The sequence below is a fragment of the Phaenicophaeus curvirostris genome, chromosome 15 (assembly GCF_032191515.1).
Source record: "Phaenicophaeus curvirostris isolate KB17595 chromosome 15, BPBGC_Pcur_1.0, whole genome shotgun sequence".
Taxonomy (NCBI): domain Eukaryota; kingdom Metazoa; phylum Chordata; class Aves; order Cuculiformes; family Cuculidae; genus Phaenicophaeus; species Phaenicophaeus curvirostris.
Window position 1 is genome coordinate 9511271 of NC_091406.1, and position 17444 is coordinate 9528714.

Below are 17444 nucleotides of genomic sequence, written 5' to 3' on the forward strand. Positions count from 1 at the left end.
ACTTTTCAACTTTCCTTCTTGCACATGCTCTTAGACTCCTTGGGCACCTCTTCAAGGTTGCAAATGGTCCTAGGTGACTCTTCTTTCTCTTATCATTGTGCTAGTCCTTGTAGATACAGTCACATTCTTTCCCATTCTTTCTCACTGCAGCCTTGTTAAAAGTCCTTAGTTAAGCATAAGTATCCAGGCAGAGGCTAGCTAAAAGTTATTATTCAAGCTAATCCTACATTTTAGTTCTAAAACCACAAAATCTATACACAGTCTTCAAATATATAATAGGTTAGCAACATATAACAAATAACTTCTTCCTTCAATGTCTTATTTTTATGCTGTATTATTTGCAACAGAATAGTGGAAAACTAAAAGCATTAAATAAGAAAGACCCCTGTCTTCCGCTTGCTAAAGTAATGACAACAGAAGTAAAGGTACTAGGTAAGAAGCAGAGAATTCATCCCTCACTTCTAGTTGAATATTATTGTCCATCTATTCTTTGCTCCTGTTTGCTGGAAGTACTTCTATAGTTATAAAACAGTTTAAAACACCACAATCCAGAGACACTACCTTATATCAGTGTATTAGTAGGATTATCTTAACATGATACATTTCTCACCAGGCACGTCGCAGAATGAACAGAGATCACGGAAATTAAAAAAATCCTCATGACATATTTGGAGAACAGAGTTCTCATGCAGAGGATCTGAACAGGAGATGTTGCTTAGGTTTCTTTCCCCTCTCTAGCAATATACCACTAAAGATACCCTCCCATGAACAGTAATATATTATGAAAAACAGGCCATCTTCTGGTTTAAAACTGTAACTGCTGGTTTTGCAAAGCTGTACTCTGGAAGCAGGGTGAACTCATGTATCCAAAAATTCTTTTCCACTAAAAATAAATTTGCACATCAGGGCTGGTAAGCTGTTCTATGAATGCATACCTATTGGTATATTACTTGTGGAAGCATCCAAGTTTCAATATTTTTCTAATTAAATTATCAGTTTCATTAACAAAGATTAAAAAACTGCTTAGGATAGCTTATGCTAATCTGTTTAAAGCTGTCCAATGAATGCTTAATAAAACAATCCATAAACAGAAGCTCTTTTCTTTCTTTTTACTCTGATTAGCAAGTGCTGAAAATTTGCTTATTTATACTACTGCGTTGTCTGTGAATTTTTTTTATTACTTATGATACCTTTGTTCACAAAAGCAAGTCCTTTAGCAATAAGATATTTAAACAGTAAGGATCTGCCTTCACTACAGATGGTTCATGGTTCAACTGAGGATCGTTTTGCTCCATTTCTTTTAGCCTACCTGAGCAAAGGTACACCTACAAAAAATAGAAGACTTATCGCTCCCATAGCCCAGCTTTATCCCCCTCCCAACCTGGTCTACTCTGTGTTCGCTCTGATGCTCCTTGAACCATGTGTGCTCATGTAACTTCCTTGGGAGGTGAGCCTGTGCTAACCTCATGAAGTTCAACTTGGCCAGGTGCAAGGTCCTCAGCCTGGGTCAGGGCAATCCCAAGCACATTACACACTGGCCAGAAAACCCAAACAATTCTATGATTCTATGATATACTCTAGGTGTGCCCAAGGTTTATGTTCTATTATCAATAAATGGATGAAGAGAAGTATTTGAAGAAAAAGAAAGGACATTTGAGTTAAATCAAATTAAACCAAATCTCTCTGAACTCTGAGAAAAACAGGAGATTTGCAAAGAGAAGGGAGAGTGAACACACAAATCCACTGGAACAAAGATAAAAATATTTGCTTTGTTACAGTCAACTAATGAAGGCAAACTTCAACAATTACATAACACTTCACTGCCTGTACATAAGCATCTGAAATTATTGTTCCCAAATTCACTGCTATTCAGTAAGCACCAACAGAAGGGAAACCACCTGTGAAATAGGACAAAACTTTGAATCAACAGCAGATAAAATTTTAAGGTGGAAAGGTAAGCAGCAAAATTACCCAATCTAATCTTTAAACGCTCTCTTCCTCAAGCAACTCCATCAACAGAGGATTTTGGGAAATAGCATTAATTTTATGAACATGTAATTCATACTGGAATGTTACTTTGAGGCTATGTTCACAACACAGGAGGATCAGCACCACAGGAAAGGATAAAAGAAGACATCACAATGCAGTGAAACAGTTCACATCTACCACAGCAAATATGCAGTAAGGAAGGAAATAACACATATTTTCACTGTTTCAAACAACAGATCAGTTAGAAAGGTATTTAACAGAACCACTTGTACCTGTAAGCTGGTAATAGTCCACACCAGTAAATTAAAGCAGTAACAAAGAATGGACTATGCTCTCTTGCACATTCATATTACAAAACCCATTCATTTCCAAAACAGGGCGGCCGTGTGCAAACTGCCCATGGAGAATGGCAGCTAAATCCTCCCTTGTGGTGCCGGATTGTCTGGGTGAACATCAGCTGTTCTGGGCAAAACTACTCCATGCTCTGCTCCAGCAAATTAACAATATGGGAGATGGCGTTCTCGTGACCAGGAACATTTTTTGGCACTGTTTATCTCCCCAGCTCTTACACAAAGGTTTGATTATCCATGTGTTCCACACTGTGGCTCTTCCCATGTACCAAGGCATATTTTCAGAACCATAACTGTGATCATGTGTTCATAAAGTTTTTCATAAACATACGACTGTCAAGCTAACGAAATGGCCATGGTTTGCCATGTACTTGGCACCAACTGAAGATGCGGTTCTGTAGACCAGAGGCAATTAGATGTGGTGATACAGATGGCAGATCAGAGAGGACACCGCTGTGCGAGACTGCGCTTCCCCAGTGCTTTAAAGCAAATTTCACTGCCAGCCTTTCCTCTACTCTGTCTAAATCTCCCTGCTGCTTCATCTCTCTCCCTAAGTCCGCCAGCCCTAGTAATCAGAAAATAAAAACAAACGAAAAAACAGTTTTAGCTGTGAGTGAGTTCTACTAAGGTCTTTGTTTCCCTGAAGAGAAACTCTCAACTCCCTATTTTCCATAACCTTTTACAACCTCCTTTATTTTAACATGATAATTCTTTGACTATCTTTCTCATCTTGTACTTTCAATCAGAAAACAACACTGAACTGAGCCAGAAGCCTCAGTACTGAACACACTCAAATTTCTTGTCCTCTCTGATCTGATGGAATGATCTGCCAGGTCATGGTTCAATGTTTAATGATAATATTAACTGGAGGGAAAAAAAGAGAGCTTTAAGTGAGAAGGGCTACTCGTGAAAAAAAATTCCATAAACTCCAGCACAAAGTCTGATCAACAGTTTTAGTACAAAGGCTACGTTTAGATTTGCCACAGAACTAGCAATAGTGCAAGACTTTAAACTTTGTTTAAAGGTTAACAACAGCAGTTGCAGCAATTCTACAGAATGCAGATTCAGGAGTTGTCAGGAGTTCAACTATCCGCTGTTCCTTCCCACAGTTCAAATTTTAAATATCCCAGTGAAGGTCAGATAACCACTTCTCATATCAAAGCAACTGCTAAAAGAGTAGCAATGACTATTAGATTTATTTCAGACAGTAACATACCATTCAATTTTGAATAACCCAGGCATTTGGTCATTTAATTTAAACCCTGCTGCATGACTGAACAGTCCAGATGGGCATGTGATCTGGGAAATCCTGGGCAACTTAAACTCATGCAGCAGTGCATGAATGATGAAAAGCAGTTTTGCTACCTTCCTTGGAACTATTTATGTTTATATTATTATATAAATACATCTTATTATACATTAAGAAATTTTGTCAGGTATGTGATTAATTTTTCGACTATCTAAGCTAAAACTAGGACTAGAGTGACAGAAAAAGATTTCTTAATGGCATAACTGTGAACCTAATTCTCCCTTTCTGATCTAAATACACATTTTGAAAGCTATAGTCATTGCTCCGAGTCAAGAAGCATCCCCAATGGAAAAATATCCATTCCGCAAGAGATGAGGGCAGCCTAGGTTTCCAGTCACGCAATATTGTCAGAAAGAAGATTTGAGACACTTGACTGAGAACTACCCAAGAAGCAGGCATTCCTCAACAGATAAAAGAACCTAAATTATACTGAGTGAGGATGCTTCTGCAAATATACTTAGATTGGGTACTGGATAAGGTACTGCTTCACTCTCTATGCGGAATTTTCTGATGCTTTTTGCTTTTATGGGGGCCAGATGCCAGTTTATAGCCTTCTGCACCTTCCCCTACAGAAAAGGACTTTAATAATAAGAGCAGCCTTTCACCTCTCTCACATGCAATTTCAGAAAGTCAGCAAAAACTGAGCTGGGGGAGGGAGAAGTCTAAAGAGAAAACTACGTTCAAAACCAGTGCAGACGCAATTGTAATCATTAACATTGCAACATCTCACTTCTTGATGCCAAACTCCCAAACTCTCTCTGTTTAAAAGCATGGGACACGCTGGGTACTCTAGCTTAAAAGAGAATTCAAACCAGCCTGCCTACAGGAGGGCAAGTGAATTAACTAACCAGCGTGAATGCCGAAAGAAAGGGTTTGGTGTCCTTTACCAGGACTTTGACCCCTAATTTCAGGTGATGTAAAGGTGCTCAGGTCAGATCACGATTCACAATATCTCCTAGAGGAACTAGGAGTTCCTTTTTTGAAAAATGAGTGAGGCTTTTCCATGAAAACCAACTAAAAATAAAAGGTGACAGCAGTACCTCTTTCTTACCAGAATCCTATAGAATGGGAATAGTTCAAAAGTTAGAGGCAAGTGCTGCTGAAAATACTTTGTTAGCAGATGCACTGTGGGAGAGAAAATAAAAGGTTTGACACACTTAGGCCCCTAGATCTCCATTCTTCAAAGCTGTCCTCTAACAGCCTGATGTCCAGCTCTCAATGCCCTGTTCTTGGAAAAGAGAAATGTGGATTAGAAAATCTTTAAATTAAGAAAAGTTCCTGCTACTATAAAATGAGGAGAGGAATACCTTCTCTTCTTCCTCTGACATGTCTGTAAACCAAAGTGCGTATGGCTGTTTATTCATTTTTGCAGAGCTGAGTTCTTTTGAAGCCTTTCCCATGCCGCTTTGATAGAGAAATATTTAGGGATCACGTTAGTCCTCTTTATTTCTCAAAGAACACGTTAGCCCTTTTAGGGGCTCCTGTGCCAGAACCAACTCAGATTTTTCTTTTCCAGGAGCAATGCCCACTTGAGCTGCTTTGTTGGCTCAGGAGAAAAGGCAGGAAATTAACAACCTCCTGATTAGGAAAAGGTGATCTATGCTACTTTAAAACTGACACACTGGTAAAGCAACAGCAGAAAGGCAAACCCACTACTACCCATATTTTAATTGCTCTGGCAAAGAAAAGAACACAATGCATTCTCTAGGGATGTCAATCACAGCAACATAATTAGTTCAAATGAGATGCACTAATAGATTTTTAGGAAAAGAAAGCATTTTCATGTGATGGCTGAAGAGCACATATCAGATTTATCGGGGTCATTAAGCAATGGTAATCCTCTATTTGCACTACGTTTGCTACCACAGTTTGAAAGAAGCAGCACAGCTGATGACTGAGAGAAGTATGACGCAATGTACTTACACCAAATGTTAACAAAACCACTTGCCCAGTTTTCCTTCCCCAAAGCTGCTTCTACCAGTAAATATCTACTTACATTACAAGGAAAAAAAAATATTTGTCTACACTATGATTTTTCCTACTGCAATCAGAAAAACAAATTGAACACTGGAGAAGGCAAATCACGGCAACACTACAGGACACATTTTTTTGGCATATAACTATACATCCCGTTTGTAGCCTAGCAACAAAAGCAGCAGTCTGTGTTAAACGGAGAGAGCCGGCTGCTGGGGCTCTCTCCTCAAAACAGCAGCCATCTTTGGCGTGCAACTTGACGAGAGATTTCATCATTCGACATTAAAGCTACCTCCAGATGCTAGAGGTTCCCGCAGCCAGCTCAGCAGTGTCAGCTTTTCATTTGTCACCTCTTCTCCCATCACGAGGTATGTCACGGAGACGCTCACCTTGTCTCGTCATTAAAGAAAAATAAAGCTCCTGTGCTAGAAAGGGTTAGTGCCAGCACTTATCTTATTTCAGTCCTGATTTCTGAGAGCTTGTCTCTGCTCCTCCTTTTTCACTCCTCTCTGCAAAGTGAAGGAACATTATCTGGCTCTGTCCAGGCACGTTCACGCACCTCTTCTGCAGCTTCTCACTATTTCATATTCTATCACTATTCCGCATTCTCTCCACAGAGGTGATTTTTTTTAATTGCACATTGGTACAAAGGCAGTCTTCGCCACCCCCCACGTTACCCCAATACCCATTATAATCACAATATATTATTTATAATTCAATAAATTAAAAAAAAATAACACTCATAATTAAAACCTCTGCCTCTGGCTAGCAGTTGTCTGACCTCCAAGTTATACGGTGTGTTCCTCCCGTGGAAAGGACGATCCCTCAGCAGGGAGGCTTGTTTCTTGCAGGCCTGGGATCCGTGCTGCTGCCACACACCACCCTGCGACAGAGACCCCACGCTCAGAGGACGACTCGTGGTCAGGGGGAGATTTCAGGAACGGGTGGGGAAGGAGGGAGCTGCGTTGTGTGCAGCAAGGAGGTGGGAGGGAAGGGTTGTCGTAGCCCCCCACCAGCTGTCTGGCATTGCCAGCACCTGCCCAGGAGAGGGATGACCCGCTGGGACACCAGCTCTGCTCCTGCAGAGGGGATGGGGTGACACATGGGACTGGGACCCTGTGGAGGGGACAGGGGTGGCAGAGGGGCTGGGACCCTGTGGAGGAGATGAGGTAACACAGGCTGGGACCCTGCGGAGGTGACAGGGTGACACGTGGGGCTGCGACCCAGCAGAGGAGAAAGGGTGACACTTGCTGGGACCCTGTAGAGGGGGCGGGTGGGACCCTGCGGAGGGGACAGGGTGACACAGGGCTGGGACCCTGCAGAGGGGACGCGGTGACAGGGCTGGGACCCTGGGAGGGGACGAGGTGACAGGGCTGGGACCCTGGGAGGGCACCGCCCCGGCAGGCAGCGGCGCTGGCTCCGCCGCGGGCCCCCCGCCCGCCGCCCCCGCCGGTGCCGGTACCCGGTACTCACCGCGCCCGGAAGAGCTCGCTCGGCGCGGCGGGCGAGGGGCCGCGGGAGGCGGTGGGGCCGCTCGGCTCCGCCCCGGCGGGGCAGGGCAGGGCTGGGCCGGGCCGGGCCGACCCCGGGTCCTGCGGATCCCGCCCCGCGGAGGGTGGGTTGACCTGGTGGCCGACGCGGAGCGCTCAGGGCTCTGTTTGTGGCGGCGGGAGGGGAGGCTCCCGGGGCTCCCGGGGCTGCGGGGAGGGGAGGCCGCGATCCTCGGGGCGGCACCCGGAGCAGCTGCGGCAGCCGGGATGCGTGTCTGTGTGGTTCTTCTCGCTGTAATACAGACGGGGAATGTACCTAGGAAACCGCAGAGCCCTCAGAAAAACTATTTACTCTCAGGTCCTAATCCTAAAAAAAGGAATAAAGAGTAATAAAGCGGTGCATTCTTATGGAATCCATCCCGGCTGATGAGACCTTTGTGCGTGGTGCCTTAATAATGTCAAATAAGCATGATCCTTGATGTTGTAGGGAGGCTGAAAATGGATTTTGGGGCATTCCTTTCCTTTTAGTAACTGTGGTAAATCCGTATTTTTTCTTCATAGCATGCAATAGCTTCTCTGTTTGAGATTAGATGTGCAATCATTTGAGATTTAATAAAAACAGGGTGTTGAGTAGGTTTGTGTGGCAAAGTTTTGGCTACAGGGGTGGCTTCTGTAAGAAGCTGCTAGAAGCTTCTCTTGTGTCCAACAGAGCCAAAGATGGACCCACCACTGGTTTTATTTCTTATAATCCTACTCTGCTTTGACCAATAAAAACTAATTTCCACAAGCTGAGTCTGTTCCACCCGTGATAGTGATCAATCATAAAATCATAGAATGGTTTAGGGTTAGAAGGGACCTTGAAGATCATCCAGTTCCAACCCCTTTGCCATGGGCGAAGACACCTTCCACTGACCAGGCTGCTCAGAGCCTCATCCAAGCTGGCCTTGAACACCTCCAGGAATGGGGCAGCCATTACTTCTCTGGGCAGCCTGGGCTTGTGCCTCCATGCCCTCACAGTAAAAAAATTCCTAGTATCTAGTTTAAATCTCCCCTCTTGCAGCTTAAAACCATCACCCCTTGTCCTATCCCTGCCTCGGCTGCCATCGGAGCAGACAACCTGTTGCCCATCCTGTCCTACGTGGTGCTGCAGATGGGGCTGCCCCAGCTGCTCTCCGAGTGCGCTGCCATGGAGGAATTCATCCATGAGGGGTAGGTACCTGGGGAGGTCCAGGGCCAACTGGGCTGCTGGGACTGCGGTGTGGGGAGGGAGCCGTGCAGGGCTCCGGTGGCCTGGCTGTGAGAGGTGATGGTGTCCTGGTCATGATGGTGTCCTGGCTGTGGTGGTGTCCCAGCCATGGTAGTGTCTTTACCATGATGGTGCTCCAGCCATGGTGGCAAGCAGGTCCAGGGAGGTTATTCTCCCTCTATACTCGGCACTGGTGAGACTGCTCCTCGAATCCTGTGTTCATTTCTGGGCCCCTCACCACAAGAAGGATGTTGAGGCTCTGGAGAGAGTCCAGAGAAGAGCAACAAAGCTGGTGACAAGGCTGGAGAACAAGAGGAGTGGCTGAGAGAGCTGGGGTTGTTTAGCCTGGAGAAGAGGAGGCTGAGGGGAGACCTCATTGCTCTCTACAACTACCTGAAAAGGAAGTTGTGGAGAGGAGGGAGCTGGCCTCTTCTCCCAAGTGACAGGGGACAGGACGAGAGAAAAGTTATTTCACAGAAAGGGTCATTGGGCAATGGCAGAGGCTGCCCGGGGAGGTGGTTGAGTCACCTTCCCTGGAGAGGTTTAAGGGACATGTGGACAAGGTCCTGAGGGACATGGTTTAGTATTCGATAGGAATGGTTGGACTCAATGATCTGGTGGGTCTTTTCCAACCTGGTGGTGGTGGTGATTCTATGATTCTATCATTCTATCATTACACTCCCTGATAAAGAGCCCCTCCCCGGTAATGGGTGGCTGTTCTCTCCCTGTCGTTATCTCGACCCGTGATAGAGTAGCTTCGGTGGGCATCTGGCATCCAGAGTCTTCCCTATGCTCACCAGAAAAGGAAGATTTCTGTTCCCCCACAATAACTGTCTCATCTAAGAAATGAACTTTCCTTTATTTACTTTCCTGAAGCTTTCCTGTATTCATAATATTTACATTGGACATGAATGCTTTTTACGTTTTTTACCATTTCAAATTGGCACTGGCAAACAAGCGAGGAAAGCAAAGAGCTGCTGCACATTGTGTTTATTAATATAGATGTCCAGTAAGTGGCACTGCAGGACCGGGTTTTCTGCTCACAAACAGTGCAGTCAGAGTGAAGGCAAGCATGAAATATGTGAAGACTTTTCTTGCTCTATGAAAAATGCAGTCGTAGAGCAGGTGGGAGACGATGTGTGGTGACAGCCCTGGAGGTGCAGTGCAAGGAACTGGAGTGTATTCAGCTGCTGGTTCTGGAAGATGGTGTTAGGAATTGGTCTTGGCACCATGCTGACTGTTATCAGGTGTTTGCCAGAAGAAACCAGCAATATTTATGGGAAGTATTCATTACCACTCACTTGATAGAAAGTGCCTGTGAAGAGTTTGTGCTGGGTATTGTTATCAAGAGCAGAATGCTTGTTGAGGTGAACCGTGTATATACAGCATTCCCTATGGCTTCCTGAATACTGGACATTAATTTTATGAAGAAAATCCAAACCCCAGACTGGAAGGGACGTCAGTACAGTCTGAGGAATGCCCATAAGTTCAAAGATTGTTTCTATAAATGAGCTATGGATTTCATAGAATCATAGAATCATAGGATCACCAGGTTGGAAAAGACCCACTGGATCACCAAGTCCAACCATTCCCGTCAATCCAACCATTCCTATCAAGCCTGTGTCAAGCCTGATTTCTGCAAGCCTGTATCAGTACATGAAAAACCACCACTCTGTTTTCCTGGTCTCAATTGATAATGAATAGACTATTATCTAGGCAAATAAAAAAGTCAAGTAACAAAACACTTTTGGGCAATATAAATTGTAATGAAATCCTTATATAAGCTGATAGAGGATTACTCACAAACATTTGAACCCAATTTTAGGTTACTCACGCTACACTGTGCCAAGCTAAATTGATGCATACCCAATTTTTCTATTTATCTAGATGAAAACATGCACTGTTATATCAGATTCAACTAGCAGGGAATGAACATGAAAAGCCAAGCTGCATTTAGAAGGGACATAAAACTATGTTTAAAGGGATAAACCAGCCTTTCAAGGGGATTAGGAAGCCATTTTCTCTATGATGTGTCTATTTTATCAATGTCTCTCGTGGAATTGTTCATGCCCTGGAGCATCTGTGCCATCCACTCTCAGCAGCAAGACACTAGACTAGGTATCTGCATGGCAACGTGCAGCTATGGATGTAGCATGGGGCAAGAGGAGGTGCAGTACCATCCTTTTGGGCACGGGGAACAGACACAGGATCTTACAGCTGCTTCAGCCAGCCCTGACAAATCTTTTTCATCATCCTCTAGGGACCAGATATTGCCTCCTGAGTCTTTCCAATGGCTCTTGAAAATAACAATTAAAAATGTGCCCTTAATAACCTCCAACAGCACGCAGAGCAGAACTCGGAGTAGCACAGAACGTGCCGCAACAGAAGCTCGCATGCAACTGCACAAACAGCATGGAACAACACTCACTACCATACCACAGTGTGATAGATAACAGCTGGAATGATGATAGGAACGCCTAAAGAGCAGTGAGAGATTCATTGCAGCAAGAAAATCCTAGAAAGATATAGACACCATCTAGAAAGCCATAGGAAATTCCTAGAAAGCTACAGGGAACTCCTGGAAAATTATGGGAAATTCTGAGAAAGCAGAATTGAATTACTAGAAAGCTGGGGGCGGGGGGGAGATGACCTCTAGGAAGGCAAAATCTGAGTTCTGAGAAAGTTTGCTACAAATTCTAGAGAGCTGGAGGGAATTTCTTAAAAGGTAAAGAGGAATTGCTAGAAATCAGTGGAGGAATCACAGAAAGAAATGCACATTTCCTAGAAAGCTGAGCAACATTTCTAAGGAGCAGAAGGGAACTCCTGGGAAGCAGAAGGGAATGCCAATAAGTAGTACACAATTACTAGAAAGCATGAGGAGAATTTTTAGAAGATCCTTAGAGATTTATTCTAAGCAGATGGGAATTCCTAGAAAGCAAATGTAAGTTCCTAGTAAGGTATAAGAAATACTTGGAAAGCAATGGGAAATGAAATTCCCTGAAAGGTGGGTGGAAACCCCTAGAAAGCTGGAGGGGACATTCACAAAGATCCCAAAGAAAATCCTAAGAAGGCATGTGAAATTCCTAAAATGACAAAGAAAAATGCAAAAAAAAACCCAATGGAAAAATCCTGATCAAACTGTACATCCTGTAGTTCCTAAATACCTCCTAGAGGAAGTTCTTGAAAGTAATATTGAGAAAAGCACAGGAGAAAATCAACAACTATAAAGACTGGGGAAAAAAGTGAGACCAGAAAGTAGATAGGATGAGATACCATAGCTTTTTCCAAACTGTAAATTGTTCCTAGAAGACATCCCCAATTTAAACTTATCCTAAATGGAGAGTCACTCTGAAATGCCTGTGCTGGTGGAGCTGAGCCCTCATGTGTGCTAAGCCCAGCCCTGAGCAGTTGAGCTTTGTGGGAGGGGAGCAGAGGGAGTTGTTGACTTGGAAGGCCCCTGACCTTGAGAAAGATTTTGACAAATGGGTGATAAAATTCAGGGAACATATCCAGCCTGTGAAAGTACTGCCCGTTACAGCAGCAACTCCTTGCCACACAGGGCAGGGAAAAGCCAAGGGCATTGAGGCAGGCTGCAGGGAGTGAGATGTTTCTGATGTTGCTGGGATGAAACAGTCCTGTGGTGGGGCAGGCACAGAGGCTGGAACAGGAAAACAGATCCAGGTGAGCTACGGTGAAAGTGGATTTGGGATTATATCGTAGTTTGGAATAATCCAGTCAGATCACTGGGTTTTTCAAAAGATCAAATGAAAGTTACGGCAGGAGTGAAGCAGTGCAAAGTTTAGCACTCAGTTTGGAATATCATTCTAGTGCTTTAGTTAACTTGTTGGAACATTTCTGTCTGCCATCAAGTGATCTGCCATCAAGTTTACTACAGCTGCAACAGCGTGATGGCAGCAAGGTTGTTAAGGGGGCTGATGAGGGGAAAATACTGCCAGACAGAGCAAAGCTGCAGGACTGGGACGTTTTGAGTAGTCTGGTAATCTCTGGACTGCTGGTTTACCCTGTCTACCATAGCTGGACCTGCTGCACTCCTTGCAGAGAGCCCTGGCAGAGCTGCCTGCTCCTGTGGTTCCCGACGGCGCTGGTGTGAAATGCTTGTATAAGTCTTCACTACAAGCAAGAAGTGATGCTCTGTGCAGTATCAGCTTCTATGGTTTTGGTAAGTATTAGTTTAATTATCTTTAAATCAAGGAGTTGTTGCCTGCTGATGGAAAGACTGGGGAGCCTGGCCACATTGGATGTGCAATAATGTGGACTTCACAAAAATAATCAACTGTAGTGCAAGCTCTTGCTCACTTGTTCCAGCTTTAGAGGCAATGAGCTCCAGCTGGTACCAAGTACAGTCTTCATCGTCACATGTCCTGCAGCAGAAAACCACAAAAAATCTGCTGGTATAAGTTAAACAGTTCTTCTCCATCCGTCAATCAGGAGCTGGGCTGAAATATGGTGCAGGATCCATTTTATGCTGGCACGCAGCTCAGGAGTAAATCTGTAACACCAGATTAGGAGAGGAGAGTGCCACCTACCAAGCCATCTGCTAAGAAAACTGTATTATCTGTAGTTTCATCTACTGTTGCTAGAAATCACTGTAGCACTCCTCTGTGAAGAGTTTTGCTGCTAATGTATCTTTGTGTTCTTATTATCCATCCACTCAGAATTAATTATTTCTTAGATTAATTTCATTCTAATGAATCATTCTGTGTCACTGGCTTTATCTCATTTCTGAGATACTAATTAATATGTCAAAGCCATCTTTAGCATTAAAAGTGCTGTCATTTTCTCCATGACTTTTCTTTTGATTTATACAGTGTAGAGTGAAAGGAAAAAATGCAAGCTATACAGTATTAAAAATCATGCATATGCAAATAAAGCATAAATTGGGAGGCAATGGCCCAGTCTGTATTTTTGTGTTGACATACTAGTTCATGTGCTGTTTCATATAGTAGGTCCTCAGCAATCAGCTGCATAGGGTTTTTATATACATGGATTAGAATATAAAATGCAGCAGCACATTGAGTGTCTACATTTGTTAGTGAAATGATCAGAAATTTTGCGATATCTTGTATTTGTTGGTCTAGATCAGGTTTTAAAGAAGGGATCTTGTTGGCTTGCTGTGGATTTCCTGGCACCATTCTGCTGTGCTGCAGGGATGAGGCAGTCGGAGGAAGTGTTTTTCTTTCCTTAGGGCTCTCCTCTCAGCTATAATTTATTCTCATCATCCTCTGCAATTTGGCTCTCTACCCACTGTGGAGGGAAATGTTGGCAGGGCAGTAAGCCCTCTCCTACCCCACATCTGCAGCAGATGGAAATCCCAGAAAGAGAAGAAGGAACATTTAGGCTTCCCTGCTTGAGCAGTTTCTGAGGTGATTTAAGATCCAGTAGTGGCCTTTGTTTTGATGAAGTGGGTTGAGCTGTGAGAGGAAGGGTCAGTCCAAATGTTCATTGTGGAAAACTTTTCCTTCTCTGGATCTGTGGGAGCAAGTGGGTGGAATTGGAAAAACCCTATAAAAAGTCACTGTGTAAGCTCTGCCAATTAAATAACATGGTTATTGGCAGCATCACATGCAGCTTAAATTACCCATGGCTCCTGCGTGGCAGGAGGCTGAGGACCATTTAGATGACAGCTTCTGCTCAGTTCCCTGGCCATAGGTTTGGTATTTCTCTTTCTTTCCCGTCTTTCTCTTCAAACATTTTGTTGTAAAATCTGGGGATTACAGTTGAAACCAGCCAGCCTTAATCTGCGTTTGCACTGCAAAGGTAGAGAGTGATTACTGTTGAGGGGAGGCAAGGGGAACAGAGCCTGAATGGGCTCTGAGCAGGATGGGGACAGGAGGGGAACAGCCTTTACAGACAACCAGATTATGGTTCCCACCACTCCTAAAGCTTGTGCCTGCAGAGCTCTGCAGGCTGCTTTTTGAGACTCTGCTCTCTGATCTCCCACAGAGCAGAAAGCCTTTTTGCAAGCTTCCCCCACTGTGGCCCAGGGATAGAGGTGAGCTCTCCCACCTGAAACCAGGGCCACACTCTGACAATCGTGCATCAAGGTACCAGGTAGGGGAGATGCCAGAGGAGCAGCAATGCCTGGTCCTGCCTCGTGAGCACCCTGCAGCTAGTACATGAGCTGCAGATACTGGGAATCAGTAGCACTACACAACAAATCCTTCCCATTTATACCCTCCTTGCATTACCTTTTGGACCCAGCTCTGCCATTGCCTGAACTGGCTGTCTTGAGAAATTAATATTAATTCAGACTTTTATAAATGGTGTTTCAGTTTGGTTTGGGTTTTTTTTCCCCTCCATTTACCTTCTTCCTGGCAGTGTCCAGACTCTTGCACGTACTTCACTGGTGACCTGATACCTAGGCATGCTTTGTGCACTATTGGAAATAGTTGAAAAAACATTCATAAGGGCATTGATGTGCTTTTTGAGACTGGTCCTACTGAATCCCCCAGACTCTATTGTTCAGCTGCAGATGGACATGCCTGTAATCTGCAGTCAAAAAAAGTGCCCATTCTCAATACTGAATATTTAGACCTCTTCTTGTCAATGCCAAGGGACTAGAAATCATTTCTCTAACTGATCCCTTCTCCCTGATGGTGGATCTTTATCATTCAAGAATAAGCTTGAGATCCTTGGAGATGGGGTTTTTTTTTTAGCAGCAAAGCAATAGCTTTTTTCTGCTGCTACTCTTTGCTCTGTGCTTTTGTACTCACTACGGTGGTTTACCCTGTGGAATGCCCAACTTGATAATATCAATTTAACCAGTGTGTTTCACTAATCTTTAAGAGAGTTCAGAGCTGTTATTCGATTTCTAGGAGCACTTGATTTTTCTGAGAAGGTTAAACTGAGGCCAACGTTATGTTGGCTTATTAGTATAACCAGTTATTTAGAAACCTGACAGCTCTTTCAGACATTATTTCTGCTAACATGCCTCCGCTGATTTAATGTTTAATAAATCCCATGCATGCAGACTCAAAAACTCATCCCAAGAGTGACGTGGGTACAAGTTGTATCCATGTACTGTAATATTATTTTGTAAATTAAGCTGTCTTTCTCCAGCTCTAGTATGTGCACTATTTTGTAGATCAAAGCATATTTATCTCTGAGTACAAGACCTGGATTTTGTTCAACTCTGTGTTGGTCTTCTAGTATCTAATTACTGTTTGGATTAAGATCATTTGGCTCAAGGTACTACTCAGTATTTATATTTTTAAAGCTTCATGTGGACCAAATAGGATTTTCTCCAGTCAGCCTCCTGTGAGGAGCAGGTGCCTTGCAGGGTGGTAATAGAGACACAAAAGCTTTCCTTTGCTGGGCATTGCTTTGATTCCAGTAGTGGTTGAAAAGCATTAAATAAAATTAGGCAGCTGTTTTATGTAGGTACACAGGGGGAATTACACAAGGTCTGTGCTTTTTTCTGATTCTCCAAGGAACACCTGCACTGTTGTGCTGTTGCTGGTAGTTTTAGACAAGTTGCAGCCTGGACGAGAGCTGATCCTTCTTGCACTGGCTGGAGGCAGGTTAGGCAGAGAAGCAAATGGCAAATTCATCCAATACTTTGTATAACTGGCTCCCAGAGTCATGTCAATCAGCCGCCTAATCTCACCGCTAAATTTGCGTAAATAATAATGGGGGTTTAATGGATTTCGCTTTTGTTCCTCACCTGGGTATGACTATTAAGTCATGAAAGTTTTAAAAGCTTACAAATGAGCTGAAATGACAAATGAGTACAGCAGGGTGCCCCGCGTGAAATGATGGCATTTGAAACCTGCGTAGCTGTTGAAGAGGCTTTGCTCCACTAGCATGGTCTCAGCTGAGCCAGACCTTGTGGTCATCGCTGAACTGATAACACAGGCTCAGAGATGAGATAGTGGAGAGGCTCTGCCTTCTTAAACAGATAATGTATTGCCAAACAAACAAAGATCCTGAGATTCTCAGAGGCTGCTGTAAGTGGGTAGGTAAAGGGTATTTTTTTAATGTCAGATTCTAATGAAAGTTTTAAGCCCTCACCCATATGAGTAGTGTTAGGGTCTTCCAACGCTGAACTGAGCCTCTTCCTCAGGAAAGGCGACCCCCAAGCAAAGATGGAATAAAGAAAAGTTCACTCAACGAGCAGATGATGGAGAGCAGAACGCTCTCTTCTCTGCAGTGTGCACCTCAGCGTTACTCTCCAGTACGCCTCCTGTGCTATTTATGTATTCTGGAGTTGTGATTTCTCCTGGAATAATCTAGGAGGCTGTGGTAGAAAGGCATTCTGGAGGAGCCCCTTAAAGTTGTTACAAATCAAATCAAATGTGCTCAGTGACTTATGCAGCCAATGTTCCCCTCAGCCCAGGCTTTCTACTGAAAGGCAGGAGCGTGATCCATTTTCAGAAAATAAATATTGCGCAGTCAACCTCACCTGTATTGCACTTTAAGAACAGCAGTAGAAAAAAGAAAAAAGATCTTGAAAATAGAAAAAGAAAACTCATAATGTGTCTCATTAGTGATCTCTGTTACCAAACAGCACAGAATTAATTTTCTTGTCTATTTTCACCTTCCTCTGGGGATGAATGATGATTAAAGGACAGGATAATCAGAACGGGGGAATGAGAACTTGCTGAGAAGCAGTTAAAAAAAATAGAGGTGGAAAGGAAAACAAGTGTTTAAGGAAAACAAGTTGACTTAGCTACTCAAGGTTAGTATATAGCACTGAATCTGCTTTAAGTGATGTAAAAAATTATAGATGGCACAAAAGCAACTGCACTAATGCTGAACCCTGCAAAATTTATCTTGACAACTTAGTGAGCTTATTTGTTCTTCTAGGAGTTTTTTAATCTCCCCATGATGCCTTTTATTTTTTTTTTTAGTAAGATTCCTACACAAAGGTAGCAACTTGCAAACTATTGTGTTCATCTCCTTTTGTCGCCTGTTGTAGCTGTGTTTGATGGGAATGGTTGGACTCGATGATCCGGTGGGTCTCTTCCAACCTGGTGATTCCATGATTCTATGATTCTAAGGCAAGAAAGAAAAATCCCCGTTGTAGAAAGAAGGGGGTTAGGATGTAACGGCTTGTTTTTTTCGGA

The 17444-nt window shown here is 43.6% G+C and overlaps 1 protein-coding gene across 3 annotated transcripts in view; it reads right to left on the reverse strand.

The window, feature by feature from the left end:
* Positions 1 to 17444, reverse strand: part of SFXN1 (sideroflexin 1) — a 42359-nt gene that overhangs the window by 18053 nt on the left and 6862 nt on the right. The window contains exons 1-2 of one of the 3 annotated variants that reach the window (XM_069868914.1): positions 7096 to 7202; positions 6404 to 6505 (exon numbers count right to left, since the gene is read on the reverse strand). The exons of the other annotated variants lie outside the window; for them this stretch is intronic. The gene's annotated coding sequence lies outside the window, so the exon portion shown is untranslated. Of the gene's footprint in view, positions 1 to 6403; positions 6506 to 7095; positions 7203 to 17444 lie in introns of those variants that run through there. 3 annotated transcript variants of the gene reach the window in all.